General features: G+C 39.9%; 1 protein-coding gene across 1 annotated transcript in view; it reads right to left on the reverse strand.

Moving 5' to 3' along the window:
• COL4A5 (collagen type IV alpha 5 chain) overlaps positions 1 to 20,677 on the reverse strand; it is an 85,449-nt gene that overhangs the window by 64,370 nt on the left and 402 nt on the right. The gene's annotated exons all lie outside the window — the stretch shown is intronic.

Here is a 20,677-nt window from a genome sequence, read left to right on the forward strand (position 1 = left end):
ACAAGTCATCTGCCTTGTCTTAGGCAGCCAGAAGCCTTCAGTAGTAGCTCAATTCCTAGCTCTGGCCAGCAGAACACATTGTCTTACATACAGGGAAGATGATAAAAAGATATTGGATGTAATAGTGAGTTGTGGCTTGATCTTAAGGAGCTGGTCACAGTCTTCATGCCTATAAAAATCTTTCAGCTTTCAACTACACAAAGGTGATAAGGAACTGAGGCAGCTTTTAAGAACAAGACAAACTGCTCAGATGTACTTCTTCCCTTCTGTATTCCTGTTGCCTCCCCACACTCCCCACCATGTACCTGTAAAGATGAACTCACTATCATTGCCGTTTCCTTTACTGTGACTTTTGCATAGTAAGGCACAATCAAGGGCTCTAATTAATCTATTCAAGTTTAGCTAATCCTTTCATTGGATTTTCCTGACAGCTTCTACCCCATTGAATTCATGTGTGGAGAGCAAGTTCTTTTCATTAGTATATAAAAGGAGGGATGGTATTGGTTTACTGTTCAAAGGATAATTCTTCCAGAACAAGCTCAGTCTTTTGTGTCTTACATGGGCTGAGGAAAACTGCTTTATGCCACCAACAGAATGGGGTTTTTTTGTTTGTTTTTCAGTTTGAAGAAAATAAGTACACATTTGAAATCAAAGTCACTTCTTACTCTTGGCCACAGGTTTGATACAATCAGCTCGGTGAAATGAATAAGCTTAAGTTATCCTCAAAATTTGTTTTGGCTAGAAGCCTGCCTTATGTACTGGGCACATTTTCCTCATTTCTCATCAGGCCTAGAGATGTCAGTTGCAAGGCAATTCCAGCATATTCCACTCCCTTCCCACCTCCCAGCTGCCATTCGCAACACTATTGGATAAAATATTCCTGAAAAACACTAGGTAGATGAATGCTATTCCTGGAGAGAACAGCAACTTGGGGCTTCCTAGAACTGTGAAGGGAAAAGAGAAATCTCTTTTACTGATTACTAAGAGCAAGTTAATAAAAGTTATATATAGACGACTGCCTAATGGCTTCAGGTAGGTTAGCCTGACTTTATACCTTAGTCTGTCAGAATCAAAGTAACACAGCACAATTTAAGCAATACATTAGCTGCCTAACTAAAAAATTTAGATGGGAAGCTCAGTTGTGCTTCAGAAGTGATTTACCATTACATACACACAGCTGCAGGGAAACTAAACAGTTAATTGTGTGCATGAAGGGTGTACGGAATATCTAAAACCCCAAACTAAAGTATGCATTATACTTAAATAACGTGTAAGTACTTGAACGTATAGGAGTTTAACAATATTTTAATACTCTTTCCATGGGAAAGATTAGAGGGATGGGGAGGGAAGCCAGTCATTTACAGAGCTTGAAATTTACAAATGAGAAATTAATAATCAAGAGGAAGATGTGCAACTTCTCACAGAAGCACAGTAGGTGAATCAATAAGGTGCTTTTGCAAACTATCAGAAGAGTTCTGACATGACCTAAGTTGCTCAGAAATGAATTCTCAATCCAGATATCAAACAGTTGGATAAGAGAAAGAAATAAGAAACAGTCTAAACATTTACAGGCTGAGCAATTTATTTACTCCAACATCCTCGTTATGTATTATTTTGTCAGGAATCCAGAATTTCCTGTTTGATAACCCCTCTCATTTCCAGAAGAGCATAGTGACATTACAGAACCTACCTAGCAATGCAGTTCGTACTGACAGACTACATGCTTTTCTTAACAGCTCAGTTCTGGGCACAGCAAGAGGTCAAGTAAGAATCAAAAGCTGATTGTGTATAGCCACTGATTTTAAATGCTTATGGGGCCTGTAATGTATTAAGACTCCCATAGAGATTTGAGTGACCACCAAGTTTCAACATGCAACATCTGTTGGGATTAACATGCACACACCAGCTTCATAAACAGATGTTGTCCTGAAGGGAACCAGACAGTTATTTGACACCACAACATTGTAAGCTACCTCATCAGGTGAGAAAAGTTCCCTCCAGCAGGGAAAAGATGCACAGAAATCACTGAAATAAATTCTGCCTAGGAGAAGCTGGCCTGAATTTTAAAGCAAATTTAAAACTCTGCAACACACTCTGATCACAGGAGCATAACTGAACTGTGGAACAATACTCCACAGTTTGTGAGGGAGGAGCAGAGAACAAGCAGCAAAGGCTAGAAAAAAATGTTAATAAGCACACAAGTCACACTATGCAGTGATTGCTGTTTCTGTCCTGCATTTGTACATTCCCATACTTTTTTCTAACTTCACTAGGATCAAGCCCTTGGATAGTTTGGTTTTACTAAGACTCCCATTCACTAGAATTGTCAAAGGAAGAACCAGTCTTAAAACCCATTCAAAAGCAATTCATCTTTGAGGGCTTCCATACAGCACAGTCCATCTCCCCTAACAGTTCTTGAACCTGAAACTTGCAATTCAATGCCGTACACTTTTTCACAGATACCAGTAACAGAAGTGCTTCTGCAAGGCTGATGTGTCATTCTACTACCTGCAGCAGGCTTAACTGTACAGCTACTCAGGCAATGAATTACTGTTATTCAAAGGTATAATCTCAACTTCAGGATGGACACATCATAGACTAAATACTTCAATCTTTATTTTTCCCTTTCCTTCCAAGTGTTATAAAAAACTAATACAAAGAGCACTTGCTCCTAATAGTAAGTTTCAGATTCATTATCAAGTGCCTCAGGTCTCTCCCTTCAGTATTTACCAGCATCACATGACCAGCTATTCTTGTTAGCAAGCTAATCAGGTAATAAAATTAACACAGTACGACTTTCTTTGGAGAGCAAAGAAGGAAAAAAAAAAGCTGAAGGAAACAGAGTTTTGCATTCTGATAGTCATATCAAACCACAAAGCCCAGTGCAAAAGAACTGCATGGACATCAAACCCCTCAAGTTCTTGCACAGCATGCATCACCCTCACCAGGTTTTTATTGCCAAAGAAGAAGGGTGAGAGGGGCTAGAAACAATGGAAGTGTTAATTAGGCTAAAATCCATGGTTTTGAAGTCTTCTAGTCCAGAAAACAACGAAATAGGATTTCAGAATTCACCAAATCTGTCTCTAGACCACATATTTGGTAAAATAAACTTATTTCCTGGAATTCCTACAACATCTACATTAGCTCAAATACATGCAACTTTACTGCTGAGAAGCAGTTTAACAGTGTTTTGTAGTTCATGAAACTGTGGAAACTGCAGATTCCAAAGTTGAATCACAATGTCTCATTATTTGCTCTTGGTCATTATTTAAGGCTGGTAGAAGAGCATTTTCACAGTAGATACTGCAACTACTTATTGGACAACTGTGAAAGACCTATTTCTAGAATAAAGCTTACACACAGTGGACAAATCCTGCACCTCACATGGTTATTCTAGCTGCTACAGGAGTTGCCTAAATGCTACTAACATTACCCTCTGCATTCAAACATGACAGCTTGCCAGACAGGAACATAAGAATGTTTTAACATTAGAGAAAGAGAGAGCATAAATATGGGATAATTCTATAAAGACTGACTCTGCTGTTAGAAATTCACTCTGATTAAAACCAGCAAATTCAACATACAAAAAAGCATCAGTTACAAGTGTCTTTGCCCTAGGAGAAAGACTACAGTACTCTTTCTGCCGTAACCATGCAAAAGTCATGAATTCAATCATTCATACCCCTATTTATAACAGAAAAGAAATTCAGCCTTTTGATTCCAAGCAGGCAAAGATTATTTTGGTGGTGGCCCTGAAGAACACACTCACATTTATTAGCTTGCCAACATCTGTGTAACAAAACACCTGCACAGTTATCTAGCTAAGGATTTACTGCTCATCCAGGTCAAAGATTTCACCATTTATCCTCAGCAAGTTGAGTTTCCTTTCACTTGCCTGGGCATGAATATAACCAAGAAACAAAAGGTTTTGTGGGGATTTGACAAGCAGAGTTAAAGCTGCTATTGTGAGTTCTAATGATGATTTCACATACATGCTCTTTAGGCTTACAAGAGTATGAGTCTGCAGATAACAGTTTATTAGTCAAATATCTGTGCGAAGTTAGCTATGGCAGCAAAGCCATCAGAGCTCCATAATCCCAATGGCCGTTCTTTTCTCACTGAGTATATATTTACGAGCAACAACATTTCTAAAGTAGAGTCTGAATTAAAAGAATATTACATACGTTTTTACGTAATGGTTTCCTTCAGTCTACCTAGCTAAAAATACTAAGAGAACAAGTTTCATGGTCTAAAATGTAAGAGTCAAAACACATTTGCAGAAGTTCTTGACCAACTTTTTTTTTTTTAAGTAAGGGAACTTCTGACATGTAATTTAACCTGTTATACCTTGAGGCACTATCTATCTTTGAAGTCTGAACAATACCAGATCTGTTCAGACTTGCAGAGGAAGCCCTTAGCTGTAGTAGCCACAGAGTTCTGGCCACTGTGAATGAGAACACAACAGAAGCAGGTTAAAAACCAGATTTTGAGACACCTGATGGATAAACAACCCTTCTTTTTCCTCCTAAGGGGCAGCACTAGGTTGTTTGCTATTTAAACACCCAAATAGCTTATATTATAGCAATAACATGAAACATAACTAAGAGACCCACTAAATCTAGTTACCACACCCCAAATGAATATTCTGATTATACAGAAAGTTTATGGAGCAATAAATTTTCTCTTAGAATACAGTTACTATAATTTAGTCAGAATTAAACGGCCACTTTTTAAAAAGCAAAAATATAAGCAAGAGAACGTTGACATAACTGCTTTCAGAATATGCAAAACTTCAAGCAAGTATTTCTATGTTAAAAAACTGTTCACAAGAAATAGAGATGTTTTCTAAAGAGGATTGATTTTTTCACCTGTACTCTGTACTAAAATAATATAGCATTTTACTCTTTTAAACTGAACTAATTATAGCTTTTTAACACACAGCTTCCTGTAAATGTTATTTTTCACAGCAATTTCTAGTTAAAATAAAAGTAATATTTGTAGCACTAGATTTTTCCTTACACCAGTTGACATAGTCTAACCACAACTTTCAGACTCAGAGTCTCTTTACTGAATTCACACCCAAAAGCTTAACTTTCATTCATCCCCAAACTGCAACTATTTGCCCATAAAGATTTCTCCCTATAAACCTGAGAGCAACACAGGGAACAATTTCTCTCTCCTTTCCTGGAAGCTCCTAAGAAAAGTTCGGAAGCAAGATCTATAGAAGCACTCACCTACAGATTTTGTCAGGTCGAGTGACCTGCCATGCAGCAGCTGCTACTGCTGCACAAAAGACTCAGTTGGCAAACAAGAGGAGTAGAAGGGCAGGCTATTCAAATGCCTGAACTGCTGATCAGGGTTTCTAGAAAAGAAAGAAAAAAAAAAAAAGGGGGGAAGGACTCATCCCTAGCAAGCCCCAGAGACGCTGCAAGTCAGCAGGAAGCAGCTTACACAGAAACAGTTTTTAGCCTCCTAGAAGTTAGGGGTTCCCACCTCCCTTTTTTAATAACTAAGGTGAAAGCAACAAGCAAGTACGCAGAGAAGTCATCCCCCCAGAACAGGAGGTATCGCAGCCTGACAGAATCTTTCTGTATCTGATTCCTGAACCAGAGAAGAGGAGAGTAAGTGCAAGACCCAAGCTGGGCATCCAGTCAACAGCAATCCCAGATCTTGCCCCCTTACTCCATACTTGGCCACCACAGAACCTTTAAGCAGGCAGTACAGGAACAGTTACCCCTTGCAACTCCTTGTAGCTCATTTTGTACAAAGCTTTCCATCTTTAAAAATGACTGTTGCCAGCATTGCACTCTACGCAAGGAAAAGAACATGGGCAGTTCTCACCACTTCTGAAAACTCTTACATTTCTGTGCCCAAAGGATGGGCTTCAGTGTATTTTCCTGTGTGGGACACAGAGAAAATAATCATATCAATCTCCACTGCCCTTCTCCCAAGCCTTTCAAAGCTAAAATTGTAGAGACCTGAGAAGCCAAGTACTTTTACTCTTGTCCTAATGAACACAAATTCCCAAACAGCTACACATTATGCCATATAAATTAGCAAAAATTTCCTTTAATAGCAGCTCAGGTCAAGTACTACCTTTATGCTGCCATCCAGAGGCAGCATCTTAAAAAGCATCTATGTGTAGATTTGGCAAGTACACGTCCTGGTAAACAGTGCAAGCAAAGAAAACTAAAAACAAAATATAAACTACCCGGTGGTCTTCTCAGCCCACTTTGTCTCCAAGTTCAGGAACTGACAGATGCCAAACACCACCCTTCCCTCTTCAGCAGGCAGTGCAGCACCTGCATGAACCTCTAAGTAGCTATCATTAACAGAGAACAAAGTAACTCTGGTTGGCTTTTCAGTTTTGGAATGAGAGGCTTTGGGGATGGACAAGTTTTATACCACCTCTGTAGGCAGCCTACACTTCACTACTGCTCATTTCAGTTCAAAATGCTGAACTCAGAATGCAAGCCATCTTCTAGCTTTTAAACAGACTATAGGCAAATTCCTTGAACAAGTACCTAACAAATTAAAGGAATGGTTAAGCATGTCTCCATCTTTGCCTGTCCAGTTACACATTTCTGCAACTAACACTAGCACTGACACACAAGCATTAAGTACCTGACATTCAGTCAGTGGCAGTATACAATAAGCCACTTTGCTTTTCAGGAAGTCTGTTTTACTTGAATTTTACACACAAGTCTCTAATCACTAGCCTCTTGAGGCTTCCTGATTTTTTCCAGCTGCAAATAAGAAGTGCCATATGGTACTCATTACAGGTTAAGATTTACTAGTCATTTAGGACCTTTCCCAAGTGACAGGTGTTAGATGTTGCCACTTTCTATAACCATGTCCAAATGTAACACAAACCTAGACCTAACTGTCAGCTAGGCTTGTAAGTCTCAGATATGCTTGCAAGCCAAGTATTATACAGTCATAACACCAGTCATTCTGGCAGTCTGTTTGCAATACTTTTCTGGTTAAGGAAATGGAACAAAGATACAGGCTCCAGACTAATTCCCCAGAAAATGTCCTGTTCCTCACCTTTATGCATGTAACAGAGGAAGCTTCAACTCCCGAGTCCTGTTAACGGATGTCAGTCATTTGTCACTGACAACTCCACCTTCATGTGTCAAGTGCATGAAACAGACCACACAAGAACAGACCACTTCTTCCTCTAAGAAAGGAGAGGCTAAATAGAATAGCATTTCAGATTAATGCAATCCTGCTGTGGTCTATTTTGAGACTACTGAAAGCACTAAATTAATACCAAAGATTAAGCAAGTATACATGCTAAAAAGAATAGAAGAGGCTGTGCACAGTGATATTGCATTGAGATGTTATCTAAAGAAGTACACACCCTCTTAACTGTCAGAACAAGACCTAACTCACTTAAGGCTTGGTGGGTGTCTGGGGGATTTTTTGCAGTGGAGGTGATTATCAACTCCATTCTCCTTCAGTTCTTGGACCAAGTATCATAGCTCCAAGGTTCTTCTGGTTAAAGCTGTTTTATCATTTGTTTATGCCTGTAGCATCAGGCACTCTGTGTGCACATTTTAATACCTGAAGACAGCAGTATGGGCAGCGCTTTCTCTGTAATGCTCGACACTAATAAAAAGCTCCTCTCCAGCCTCAGGTAATCAAAGCTGGAAAAGTAAGTGGCACTGAACAGGAACAAGTTAAACATGGAAGCAATGAAGACAAAGCAATTGCCCTAACCCTGTAAATCAGAGGCACTTCCAAAAGAATAGAGCATCAGGACTTGATGAGTTGGGAGGACCTTTCTGCTTTTATCCACATGGGTTCAGAAATCTCTAAAGCTGATAGAAGTTGGATATTTAGTGGGAGCTTTCAGACATCTGTTCAGGAACTCACATGCTTAACTTCAGCAGATAAAGAGTAGCCCTCAGTGTTAGCCTCTCAAGTTCATTTACTAATGTACTGGCTATGTGCTAGCAATAGCTCAGGGTCTCCTTAGAGCACCTGTCACTTCAAGTGAGGTGCTTCATGGTAAGGTGCACCTTGCTATAGAAAAAGTGACCTTATAGTGATATGGAGGATCACAACACTAATTTCCCACAGACTATTTCACAGGGACAAAGCAAAAGAGGGCCTGAATATATTTTATTGCCTTTAAAATGCTGGAAGAGACAGCTTCAGGCTAGTGCTAATACATCATTCTATCTAACACACAGATCTTGGAGTTAGATACTCAAACGTGATTAGAAGAAATAGATTTCTTTTCCTTACACTAGAGAAATTACATCTAGAGGCTATACATTACATTATCCTGAGAATCATTACATTTGGTTTGCACTGATTGTCACAAAAGAGAAAGCATGCCCTGGGAACTAAGTCACACTTGTCAGAGACTTGCTACATTAAAAAAAATTTTGAATCCACGCCAAAGAACTAGCTAAAAGGACCATAGATAAGATCTTTACAAAAAGTATTGAAAAAACAACAAGTTTTTGAAGTATTAACATTGTATCAGTAGTAGGAAAGGCAAAATAAATCTGATCAGTACTAGAGGAATGGGTGCAGAGGGAAAGACACGTTATATTTTTGTTTCAAACAGAAACTGATGTCTAAGCCTTTATAATAATCTCTTCTGTATTTTGTCTCTATTGCCCCCCCAACCATAAAAAGATACATTTTTAAGAAACAGTCAATGGAGTATTCCTCCTGAGAGGTTCAGTATTAAAAACATTTCAGTAGAATGTGATGAGTATATTAAAAAAAATGTACCAGACAGTGCTTTAGTAAAGGCACAGCTTAAAATGTGTAACCCAAATATCCCCTCTTCCAAAACAGAGGAACACCATCCACTTAAAACTTGTGAGCAGGCTGTCACTTCCAATGGATGTTGTATAAATAGTTGAGTACTATTTGTTTTGGGAAGGGAGGAAGCCTTCAGCAGCAGCATTCATTAAGCTTCTTCTTGCTTTGACACACTAAAAGTTTAGTTATTGTTTTCTCCAACAACTGATTTTATTCACATTCATTCTCTGGAGGTTACTCAGTAGCAAGTTAACAATATCTAACCTCAATTATCTCATTAAGGTGATTCTCTGACCAGATCTGAGGATGTCAGTAACCTGTCTTCCTTGAAACATTGCACTAAAATACTGTCAGTTTTAAAAAGTGGGAGTGGGCAGGGAGGGAGTACACATGGGTCCAACACCCTAGCATATCAGTGAGGAGATCCATTCATAGGAAATAGCCCTCAAGTTTTAATAAAACTCAAGATGCAGTTCAGTCTGAAGCTTGGCAGGAGTAAGAAACAGCCCCTGGCACTTGTACACATTCCAAGAAAGCCACTTTCTCTAAGGGTAAGTACTCCCTGAGGCACCCTGTTTTAGGGAGTATATCAACTCCCACAAGTGCTATTTGGAGCTGAACATATGACAATACCTGCTGCAAGTTTGTGATATATGCACTGCATCCTGCAGTAACCAGTAGGTTGATTACAAGCACTCAATACAAAGCATTTCCACAAAGTTTTAACTATATTCCTACAGCAAGCAAGGTTTGGAACAGAAGATACTGTTGCAACGTCCCTTCCATCTGCAACTATCAGAAGAACAAACAGAACTGAGGACAGCTCTACCCTGAGCCAGAAGTCACCTAACAGCCTCTGTTTTTCTATGATTCTACAATAACCTTGGAATTTTACCACTTTTTAATTTTGTTATCTACATGTAAGTATTTAGAGTGTTAAATGCTGCTATGGTTTTTGGTGGGTTAACTTCGGCAGGATGCTAGGTGTCCACTAAGGTGCTCTATTCACTCCCCTCCTCAGCTGGACAGGGGAGAGAAAAGAGAATAAAAGGCTCACAGGTTGAGATAAGGACAAGGAGAGATCACTCAGAAATTACTGTCACAAGCAAAATAGACTTGACTCAGGGAAATTACTTTATTGATGATCAAAAGTCAGAGTAATGAGAAATAAAAAAACAAGTCTTAAATGCACCTTCCCCCCACTCCCCCCTTCTTCACATGCTCAACTTCGCTCCCAATTTCATTCCCTCCTCCCCCCAGGTGGCACAGGGGGATGGGGAATGGGGGTCATGGTCAGTTCACCACACATTGTCTACTGCTCCTTTCTCCCCAGGGAGAGGGCTCCTCACAGTCTCCCCCTGCTTCAGCATGGGCTCCTCTCTCCACAGGTCCACAGACCCTGCCAGGAGCCTGCTCAGTGTGGGCTCTCCACAGGGTCACAGACCCCTTCAGGCACATCCCCCTGCTCCGGCATGGGGTTCCCCCGGGCTGCAGGTGGGTGCCTGCTCCCCCGTGGAGCTCCCTGGGTGCAGGGCACAGCTGCCTCACCATGGGCTGCACCACGGGCTGCAGGGGAACCTCTGCTCCGGCGCCTGGAGGACCTCCTCCTCCCCCTCCTTCACTCACTTGGGCTCTGCAGGGTTGTTTCACATATTCTCACTCCTCTCTCCCATCTGCTGTTGTGCAGCATTTTTGCCTTCTTAAATCTGTTATCCCAGAGTTGGTACCACCATCACTGATGGGCTTGGCCTTGGCCAACAGCGGGTCCGTCTTGGAGCCAGCTGGCATTGGCTCTGTCGGACACGGGGGAAGCTTCTGGCAGCTTCTCACAGAGACCACCCCTGTAGTCCCCCACTACTAAAACCTTGTCATGCAAACCCAATGCAGTTTTCTATCCTTACCCTTTCCCATCAAGCACAGAAGACAGTAAAATTACTAGGAGCCTCCAGTTCTGCAAAGCTGGATAGAATACAGAATCAGTACCAAAAGAACTACCAAGGCACAAATGTAGCTCACATTTCAGATATCAAGTATGTCAAACATTTGATCAGTATCTGTTATCACAGTATGAAACATGAAGTTAAATGCTCAGTCTGAAGTAGAGTGCCAAAAAAGCTAGAGAAATTTGTCTGAAGATTACAGCATTTTGAATATATGCACTGGTTTGGACAGGAGTTTTCTTCTAGGAGACAGCATGACAGTGTTTTGAGGAACTGAAGCTGCTTAGGCAGCACATTTATGATGATCAATGAAAAGTACTGTTCATGTGCAGCAAAATCTTACATGACTGAAGAAAATTTTTTCCAGATTTCATTATCAGTTTGTAATGATTAGCATTCAGAAATTCATCTTTACACTTCAAACATCCACTTTCTGTATTTGTCCTCTGAACCCTTTTAGCAACTAGTGATAATACAGTACTTATTTGATTTCAGGATCAGTGTTTGGTAACTTAAGTTTGTCTCTCTGGTACACTCCTGAACAACACTAAAAAGCTAACGGCTTCCTCCTTATTTCAAATAATCTTGTACCAAAATTATCAACATACTCCTTTCTGCCATCAAGACAAAAGAGTCACTGAAAAGCTTTTAATGACGTTTACGACAACACACTCACAGCAATCCATCATCTTACTGATGTTAAACACATTTGCTTAGTCCAGCTGTTTGAAAAGAAAACACCACCTAAATAATACTATTTCCATCACTGCCATGACTGGCTGTGCTGTTCCTTCACAATTACTTCTGTAGTATATTAGCAATTTACAGTTCTTTAAAGAGACCTGTTTGATTTTTCTCACTCTTAGGTACAGTATGCTGATGTTCTAAAAATACACATTTTCTGAGCATGACTAGACCTGTCAACAAGCATTTTCTCATTCAACCTAAAGTTAAGGAATTTTCTAGGTTCATGTAGGATACAAAAATTCGTACTTTAGATGTAGATGTTTTAACACTTTGTTACTACTATTGCTTTAAGAGTTTGAAAGCTTTTAGAACAGATGTTTGTGCGTGTGCACGCATGTGTGGAGGAGTGTCACCACTTATATTGCCAAGAAGTTTACATAAGCATTCTGGATCAGAAACTAAATGACACTACATACACACTTTTCCTTCAGTCAAAAATACAAAAAACCCCCACCCACACAAATATCAACTTATGTATTGATGTTTTCACTGTTTGCCTGGGCAGACTCTGGGCACAGGCTTCTAGAGATTTTCATGACACTACTTTTCCCCATTAAGAAAGGGCCAAATTAATATTGGAAGTTAAGCTATCAAAACAAAAGACACTCGAGCCTTGCCACTTGTTATCCTCTCTACATTTTCTCCTTGTTGTTTTAAATATTTAATGACTTAAGAATTAAAAAAAGTAATGGTTTTGAAGAAACCTCAAGGTTTTGTCCTCATGTCTGACTACACAGTAACTGGATGAAGAGACACAAGTAGTCAAATATAAATTCTCATTTTTCAGCCTGGTGAAGAAGTCTCCCTTTCCTTCTGAACACCTTTGCCCTTTAAGGTTCAATATACAAAAGAAGTGTTCTTAAACTAATTGAGAATAAGTATTTTCTCTGATTAAGTCAATTCATATTGTCTGTATGACTGCTAGAAGTTACTTTGTCTTTCAGAAACAATGGCTTCTGCTGTCATTCTGTATAACAAGTTGGTTCAAAGAAAGTTGACTCAAGAAAAATCACTGCTCCATAAAAAGGATTATTTTTAAAAGGTTTTTAAACTACGTTCATAAGCTCCTTTACCCAAACATTGTTTTGCAGTGGCATTTCTTGTCAGGAAATCAAATTTTCAGGGAGATGAAGGCTTGTCTAGCCTTGCCTGCAGGTCATGTTAGTTTTCTTTGCTTTAAGTAAGGCCATTTAATTGTGGTTTTTAATAATTGCCACTTTAATTCAAGGTGTAGAAAGAGTGCAGTTCATTGCCTAGGGTGGTCATTTTCTTCCTCTGTCAGACACCTGCAGGATTTAAGTGCATAAAGAAAAAGGTTTGCTTCTGAAGAACCAGTGCTGTATTTAGTAGACACAGACTGATACCAGATATTCTCTTCATTAATCATCAATACATTTCTTCTTTAATGAAGGAACATTAGCCTTCATTGCTAACAAGGTTAAGACAAAAAATAATCAAATGCAAGAGTTAAATTAATGGTTGCTTAAGCCTGACAGCTTTATGTAAGTAATAACTAATCTTGTTATATTTTCACCCAGAATGCAGGAGTTGAGAGGCTGGGAACCCAAATGGACAGTAATAAAATTAATTATTCTGAATATACTCTAAACTTTTGACATTTTTCAGAGTACTGGAGAAATACCAAGTCCAGTACATATCAAAAGCATCACTCTTAATTTCCTTGCTTGATTGAAAAAAATAGGAAAAGGACAAGAGTATGACTACCAGGAAAACAGCAAAGAAAACAGTATTTAGGATAGAGGTGAAGTATATGGACTCATAACATTTTTCTGCACATGGAGATGAGCAATACTGCCACAAAGTGTTTAATGTAAAGTTAATTTGTTTAGCAACAAGTAGTTATTAAAACAGTAGGACCCATAAGCCCATGGTTGAATGAAAAAAATGCATCTGGCACTGGTCTTAAGTAGTCCTGGATTCCAAGTCACCATTTTTGCATTACTGTTTATACTAGTATATGAATTAAGCATAAGTGACATCTTTCTAGGTTAAGACAGAAAAGTAGAAAACTCCTACTGTAAGAGCAGCATGAAGCAGTTGATAACAGGGGAAAAAATGATCGCCAGCTTATGGCATCATAGGCAAGCAACAAAACCAGCACCCTGCTCACAGGAGTTTCAGAGGCTCTTAAGCAGGCAAAGTAACAGGGTAGAAAGAGATGGCCTTCCCAGATCAGAAGCTGGGAATGAAAGGAACGCCACCAGTTGATCCAAACACCTTACTAATGACTTGAAACATCATTCAAAACCCATCATTGTTATCAAGTGCTCAGGGATTTTTCTTAAGTTTTGAGCTGCAAGAGAAACTTGGTTATCTTATTTCCCCCTGTTCACAGAAAAATCCAAATTGCACTCTACTACATTAAATACAACATACCAATTCATACTACCAGTGCACATGTTTATGTATAAGAAACCTAATTTGTATTTGAGAAGGTGCTACAAGACATACAGAAGGCTTTGACTTCCCAGCCATATAACTACCAGTTACAGATAGCACATGGGTAACTGAAGTTATAAAATGTAACATATTACATCTTTGACACAATCTACAAGCTTCTGCCCTTCCACTCGACGCTGCCAGTCCTCTAAGGTACTTGAAGTTCCTGGAAGACTAAGTAGAAACAGGGCCCTGACAGTGCACCCCCCCCACCGCTGATATTCAGAGCTCATGGCCTTTCTCTCAGTACAAACGTTGGCAAGTTGCTTCACTTTAGCACTATGGTTGCCAAATAAAGCCAAATTTTATGTTTAGCACATTAAGGTTCGTCTATTTTTGTCTAGCCCAGTAACCACACAAAAAGGCAGTTAGTCAAACTGGAAATTAAGCTAGAAAGGAAAAGTCTGTGTAGTTCTGCTTAACTTTCTATATAAAAGTACTAAAACAATATTGTAAGTTATGTCACTTACAGCAGTAGTTCCTAAAACACTGAGCTGAAGGGTCGCTATCAAGCTCTACCTTTCTCATGAACTGCTCTACAGGTGCCATTCCAATATAGCTCTGCTGATTACTTGCCATGGCTCTCAAGGGAGTCTGTGAAACCATCAGCAGCATCTTACCTTAACCTCGTGCAAGAGGCCCAAACAGACCAGTCAGTCTCCATATGCTTCTACCTGAGCCAATAAGGTGATCTCACCTACCAGAACTACATCTCCAAATACTACCCAAGGAGGTGAGAGACACAACTGTTACAGTAGAGTTGTACAGAGATGGAAGTCTCGGTTTCATACCAGTGAAGTATTTTAACACAAACCAAGGATTTCCTCCATGCTCACCGTTCCTTCTAGAGAAGGGGTGTCTACAACTTACAGACGTCTCAGCTACAACTAAGGGTTCTCAAAGTCCGAATTCCAAAAGCATCCAAATTCCCCAAGAAGCACTACAGCATAAATATCTTTCTCTAAATTAATGGTGTGGTTTAAAACTAAGGTTTACCTTGATAACAACTGAATACAGTCCTAGAATAAATACACTGTCCAACACGTTTAATATATTTCAGCAGAAAGTCCTGACAGATACAGATGCTGGCAAAAAGACTTACTAGCCTATTTTCAGCCAGGGAATTAAATAGAGCTTTGCTTATCTCAGGGAAAGCTAAGAGGAGGGAAGGCAGGGCTTTCAGCAGAGCTGCAGTAGCAAAGCTTATGTAGCATACAGTGGAGTCATCTCAGACTACACTAGGACAGTTTTGCAGGTCTGGCTATATGCCTCAACAAAAAGAATCATTTCGTAGGTAATAGCTATTTTACTTTTGGTTCCAGTTTAAGTGCATTGCACACAGATGCCTTTTACAGTGCCAGGAGCAAGAAGAGATTGAAACTCATATCTGACATTTTAAGACACTGTAGAGATTAGGTAGAAGAAACAAAATACAGATGAGACTAAATATTTTCCTTTTCCTCCAAATTGGAGGCGACAAAGAGAGAAATCCAACAACAGAGCTGCAATAACTAAGAGCCCTGAAGGCTGTCGCCTTCAAGTCAGCCAAAATCCATAGCTTTAGAGTTCCTCTCTGACTCCTAAAACACACACTTAGGTGGAAAAAAAACTCATTGTCAATATTGCCACTGCAATTTATTTTCTTTTGTTACATTATAACAAAATAATACACATATAAACACACACTGCATAAGACACCCTCCACAAAAGGAGGATACAAAATTAAAATTCTGAATGCTGCTGTGCTGACAGCTTGAGACAGCTTCTTGACTAGTTGCAACAACAACAAAAAAGCATTTAAGGAAATATGAACCTTCCAACTCACAATTTAACAATTATTATTAGTTTTTGACTACAGGATATGTAAGTTGTCTTAACAGAAAGTACACCTTGAGCATGACTGTATTTTTGTGTAATTTTAGATTTACAGGACAATTCAGGCTGGAAGGGGCCTCAGGAGGTTGAGTCCAGCCTCCCACTCAAATCATGGCAATAGAGATGCAGAGTTTCATAAGCAAGAGTCACACAATATCAGTCTTTTCCAAGCAGACTAAAGGTATGTCTATTAATACATTACAGTTTAAGCATCATGCCTTTTGGAGAGGGACAAAAGCATTAACAAGTTGAAGTTAAATGTTTAATTTGCAATATAGCTTTGCAATTATCTAATTGCCCAAGATCTATCTCCTAGAATTACGGTCACATTCCCCCAGTTTTTGCTTCTTGCATATCCTCACAAGTTCTCCAAGAAAGACTTGAAACAATTGCAAAGCCGTTTTTTAAAGCAAGGATTAGAATTCTTTTTATAACAGGACCCTTTCCTCTTCAGCTCAGCTATGCTTATTCTGTTGATAATTTCACATTACATTGAAGCTTTTCCTCCATGTACCACACACTGAGCGATTACATAACCAGGATGCTCGGCACATTTCCTTTTTCAGAAGCTGTGCTGTACCCATGATATTTCATAAGGTTTAATTGCATTGCTAACCTTTCACAGGAGGGTGAAGGATGCTGCTTGAGGATCCTTAAAATGGTGCCAGCACTATATCTTTTGAACAAGTTTTATTTTAGGTACCCTTGAGAAGAGATGGTTTACAGCATAGAAAAGTCTGCAGTCAGCCAAACACTGCGTATAGCAAGAACTTAAAAGCATCCCAGTGGTTTGAAACATTACTGAGTCCATACAGCTTTATGAAACAAGTAAAAAGTGTCTTCATTCAAAGCAATTTGTCTGGTATTATCATTACTGGCAGAGGCTGCTTTCCATTTCACACGCTTGCGCAATACCATTCCTAGAACGTATAAGTGAGTGTTATCTAGAGATCTTGTTATGTGGTGATATCAGTGAAGAATTCACACAAATCGATGCAATTAGAGAAGGAAGCATTTTAATTTACATGAATGAAAGTAAAAATACACAATACATCTTTGCTGTATGTGCGGAACAGATGCCTTACCGCACATTGCCCCAGATAGAAAACACACATATTAGATTTGTTGGGATGTTCTTACCGATTTCAGTTGTTTTGTAATATAGAAGAGTTTCCACATGTTCTAGTAAAACCAACAGCAATTAACTGCATTACAGTAAGCATTGTTGCTTATTCACAGTAGAAAAAGACCACTATGTAAATTACATTTATCATTAAATAAATTAACACTTTGTCGTAGGAAAACTTCCCTTTCTACTTTAAAAAAGGGTGACTTAGATAATTGCTTTCAGTGAGTAAATTCATTCATTCATGACCAGGAAAATGAAAGGCTAGGAGTTTCCACTGAACTATCAGTCTATTTCCATTACATAGAAAAACTGAATAAGATACATAACGATTTTGTATGCATAGCTGCAAAAGATCCTATTATGGTCCAAATGACTTAGATTAGGTTTCAGTGAGGATTCCTTTGATTTGTTTGTATTTTAGTATGTGTCAGAACACACCTTGAGATACAACATTTACTATATATCTTTAACTAAAAGTCATGAAAGGTCAAAAGCAAAACACATGGCAAATGACAAGTTGCAAGCAGGAGAGCTTGAGTCTTGATGTTATGAAACAGTCTTGTGCATGACTAATCAAGACACATCCACGGAATTTCAGGATGAAATCTTTTTGAATCCTAAAAGCCAGCAACCATTTCTTTCTGCTTTTACAGACGTAGCTTTCATAACTAGAAAGAGCCACAGCCAGTTATGAAATGGGAAATAATAACAACCACCACCACTAACATGGTAAAATAGTTAGGACAAGAGAAACACAGATGACTATCATTTATAAATTAACCATATTAATCAAGTACATTGTAATTAATGGCATGGTAGCATGTATTTATATGCACAGTAATCTCCGAAAGGAAAAAAAATATCAACTAAACTGAGAGAGCGTTCTTAAATAATACACTATTTTCTTAAACACAAACAATAGCCATCTTGCCAGCCTGCTCTATCATATTTGAACAACCATTCTCATCCCTACACTTTCAGTCAAAGTAGAGTTATAATGAAAGGCAAAGAAAAGACGTTGAAGAGTTACTTAATTTTTAATAACTTTTGGGTTGACAAAGCATTTACACTCTAAAAACCTAGGCCTTAACTAAGAAGGAAACTTCTTTCAATATAAACCAATAGACAGTCACTAACTTCAAGTGAGTTTTAGATTAGCACAAATCAAGAATCTAATCCATCTATGTTCTTTAATTAAAGACATTTCCCAGTCACAACTTGCAATCACTTTTCTGTAACACAGTGCAAGTGTAAGCCTGCTAGGAGAAGAAAAAAATTCTGCTTATAGGAAGAGCTAATTGACTTATATACATGTTTGTAGATTTATATTAAAACCACCAGGGCAGTTAAGCAATAATATTGTCCCTTAACATACATTATAAGTACTCATACCCTCTGATGAAAGCATACAACAAATAAACACCTTTAAGTGTAACTTGAAATCACTGATGACACCATTTTCCACCTCATTCATTCTCCGACTCTAAAGCAAGACCGTTCTCAGATTTTCAGTTACTTTTACACTGTTCATCAGTAGTTACATGCTTCATTGTACGTCAACAATGAGTCTGCATAAGAGCGCATAGTATGATCCATATACTACTCACTCAGTTTAGGTGATGGGCTATGGAAACCCAGCAATAAAATCTGAACAATGAATTCCATCCTTACTGGATTATGAAGTTTGGGCATTTTTTTTTTTTAGTCATTGTGATTTCCCTATGATGTCCACATTGGCAGATGACTCTCAACTATATTGTCACCTTGTAACTGATCACATAGCCATGTATGCTATTTGAACAATCTGGAGCAAAGAAGGTATGACTCTTGCATTTGAAATGTGTGTATTATGGGGGTGAATAGCAATTTCAGGTATTATTTTACTAAAGACACCAGAATGACTTGAACTCATCCCACCAGATTTATCCTGTTGGGGGTGGGGGCAGGGGGGGGGATTCTGACACAAGGTCCCAAAACAAAATTCACAGAAGAGACAGTGTGTAGCAAGCATACTGCTAGTGTTAATTCAACCCTTTCTGACAAGGAGAAAAATAAAATGCTGATTCTCATTAATAAGGATCAGCATCATTTAGTGTTATCACAGGAGATTCAAGGACATTAGAACACCAAAGAATCGAGAAACCATTAGACCTTTATGACAAAAGGTCAGTGGGACTTAGGTAGATTGGAACAGATGTGTCTCTTTCCCCCACCCCCACTAGCCCTTGGGTGTTCAGTTAAGCTGTGGGGCAGTAAATCCCCAGGGGGACTCATCCTAAAAGAGAGGCTGTAGCACAAGACAGTGTTAAGAATGAGGAATCCCACCACTGTCTTTTCTCCTTTCTTAATTTCTCCCAAGTCCTGCCTACAGGGTCACCCCAGCACAGGCCCCTTCCCAGATCCCACAGATTCTCACCAATCCCACACACAACACTCTGCTTGGGTGCTTTCCTAAAGAAAGGGGCCACGTTTATGCACACAAGCCTCCCCATCTTCAACCCCTACCTGCTACAGCAGTGAAGTTCTGTAGGTGGGACTGACCGGATCCTCCTTTGAGGGTGAAAGTTATGGGGGATACCTAGGGTGAGGTGGTACTTAACAGAGCAGCAGAACTAGTATTAAAGACCACATGGAGAGGAGCAGTTCTCCAAGTCAGTAAGCACTGGTGGCACACTAGTATCACTTACACTTGGGTACACACCTGGGCACGGTGAGAAGGAGGGGTAGAAAAGGAAGGGCGTATATTATAGCTGGTCTTTGCTTTTTGGAAGGGCAGATGAAAGGTCCACAAAGTTTCACTGCAAAGGAATGCACTTCAAAGGAGAGTTCAAGACAAATAAGATTTTGTCAGCTCTAACTACAAAACTGGAGGGGGGGAAGTAGCAGAAAGGTATTCTACACCCATTACCATATGATATTATGATTTTGCAGCTAGAGAGTAATCCTAAACAAGAGAAACCTGGATTCATTTTCCCTTCCAAGGAAACTTTTAAAAAACGTTAACAGCCAAAAGAAGGGATTGTAAAAATCTGAAGTTAGCCCATGATAAAGTAGGAGCCTTTTAGTTAGTTTCACCACTTGTTAACAGCTGAAGGTATTAGTCAAGTGCCTTGAAACGGGAAGCTAGTGATCACCTCTCCCTCCTCTCAGTTTCAAGGCCTAGCCACTCCAGGGAAACTGGGATAGCATCCCTCTCCCAAAGAGAGAAAACGAAATTCTCCTCCAGGCCACCTACTGTGCACCCTCTGCAACACTGCACGCATCTACCATCGCCGCTAGCATCTCAACTGGGGTTTTAAGCAAGCAGAAATACAACTCTCAGGAACAGCAAGTCACAGTCTGAGGTGCAGTCCTCCGGCAAACCATGCCCGCAAGCCTCCAACTCCCCGCCACGTCCAGGTGTGACTTACAGATGCAGGTGAAAGCTCACTGGCAGGAGCTCAGGCACCTCTTCACGAAGGTCCTTTAGGGAAGAGGCGGGGGGGGGGATTTTTTTCTTCCTTTGTCCCGGAGGAACAGCGGGTTCAGAGCACACACAAAGCTCGCCGGGCTTCCCCCGCTTCTCACTCGCGCTCCCGCCAGCAAACCCAGACGTGTCCCCGGGGACAGCCGGTCCGACGCCGGCCGCGCCGCGGAGCAGCCCCAAGCACCGGAGGGCAGCGAGGCCAGAGACCCCCCCCCCCGCCATCCCCGTGGCGGAGGGCGCCGCCGGGCTCCTGTCAGGGACCGCGGCCCGCTGCGC

The sequence above is a fragment of the Strix uralensis genome, chromosome 13 (assembly GCF_047716275.1).
Source record: "Strix uralensis isolate ZFMK-TIS-50842 chromosome 13, bStrUra1, whole genome shotgun sequence".
NCBI classification, from domain to species: Eukaryota; Metazoa; Chordata; class Aves; order Strigiformes; family Strigidae; genus Strix; species Strix uralensis.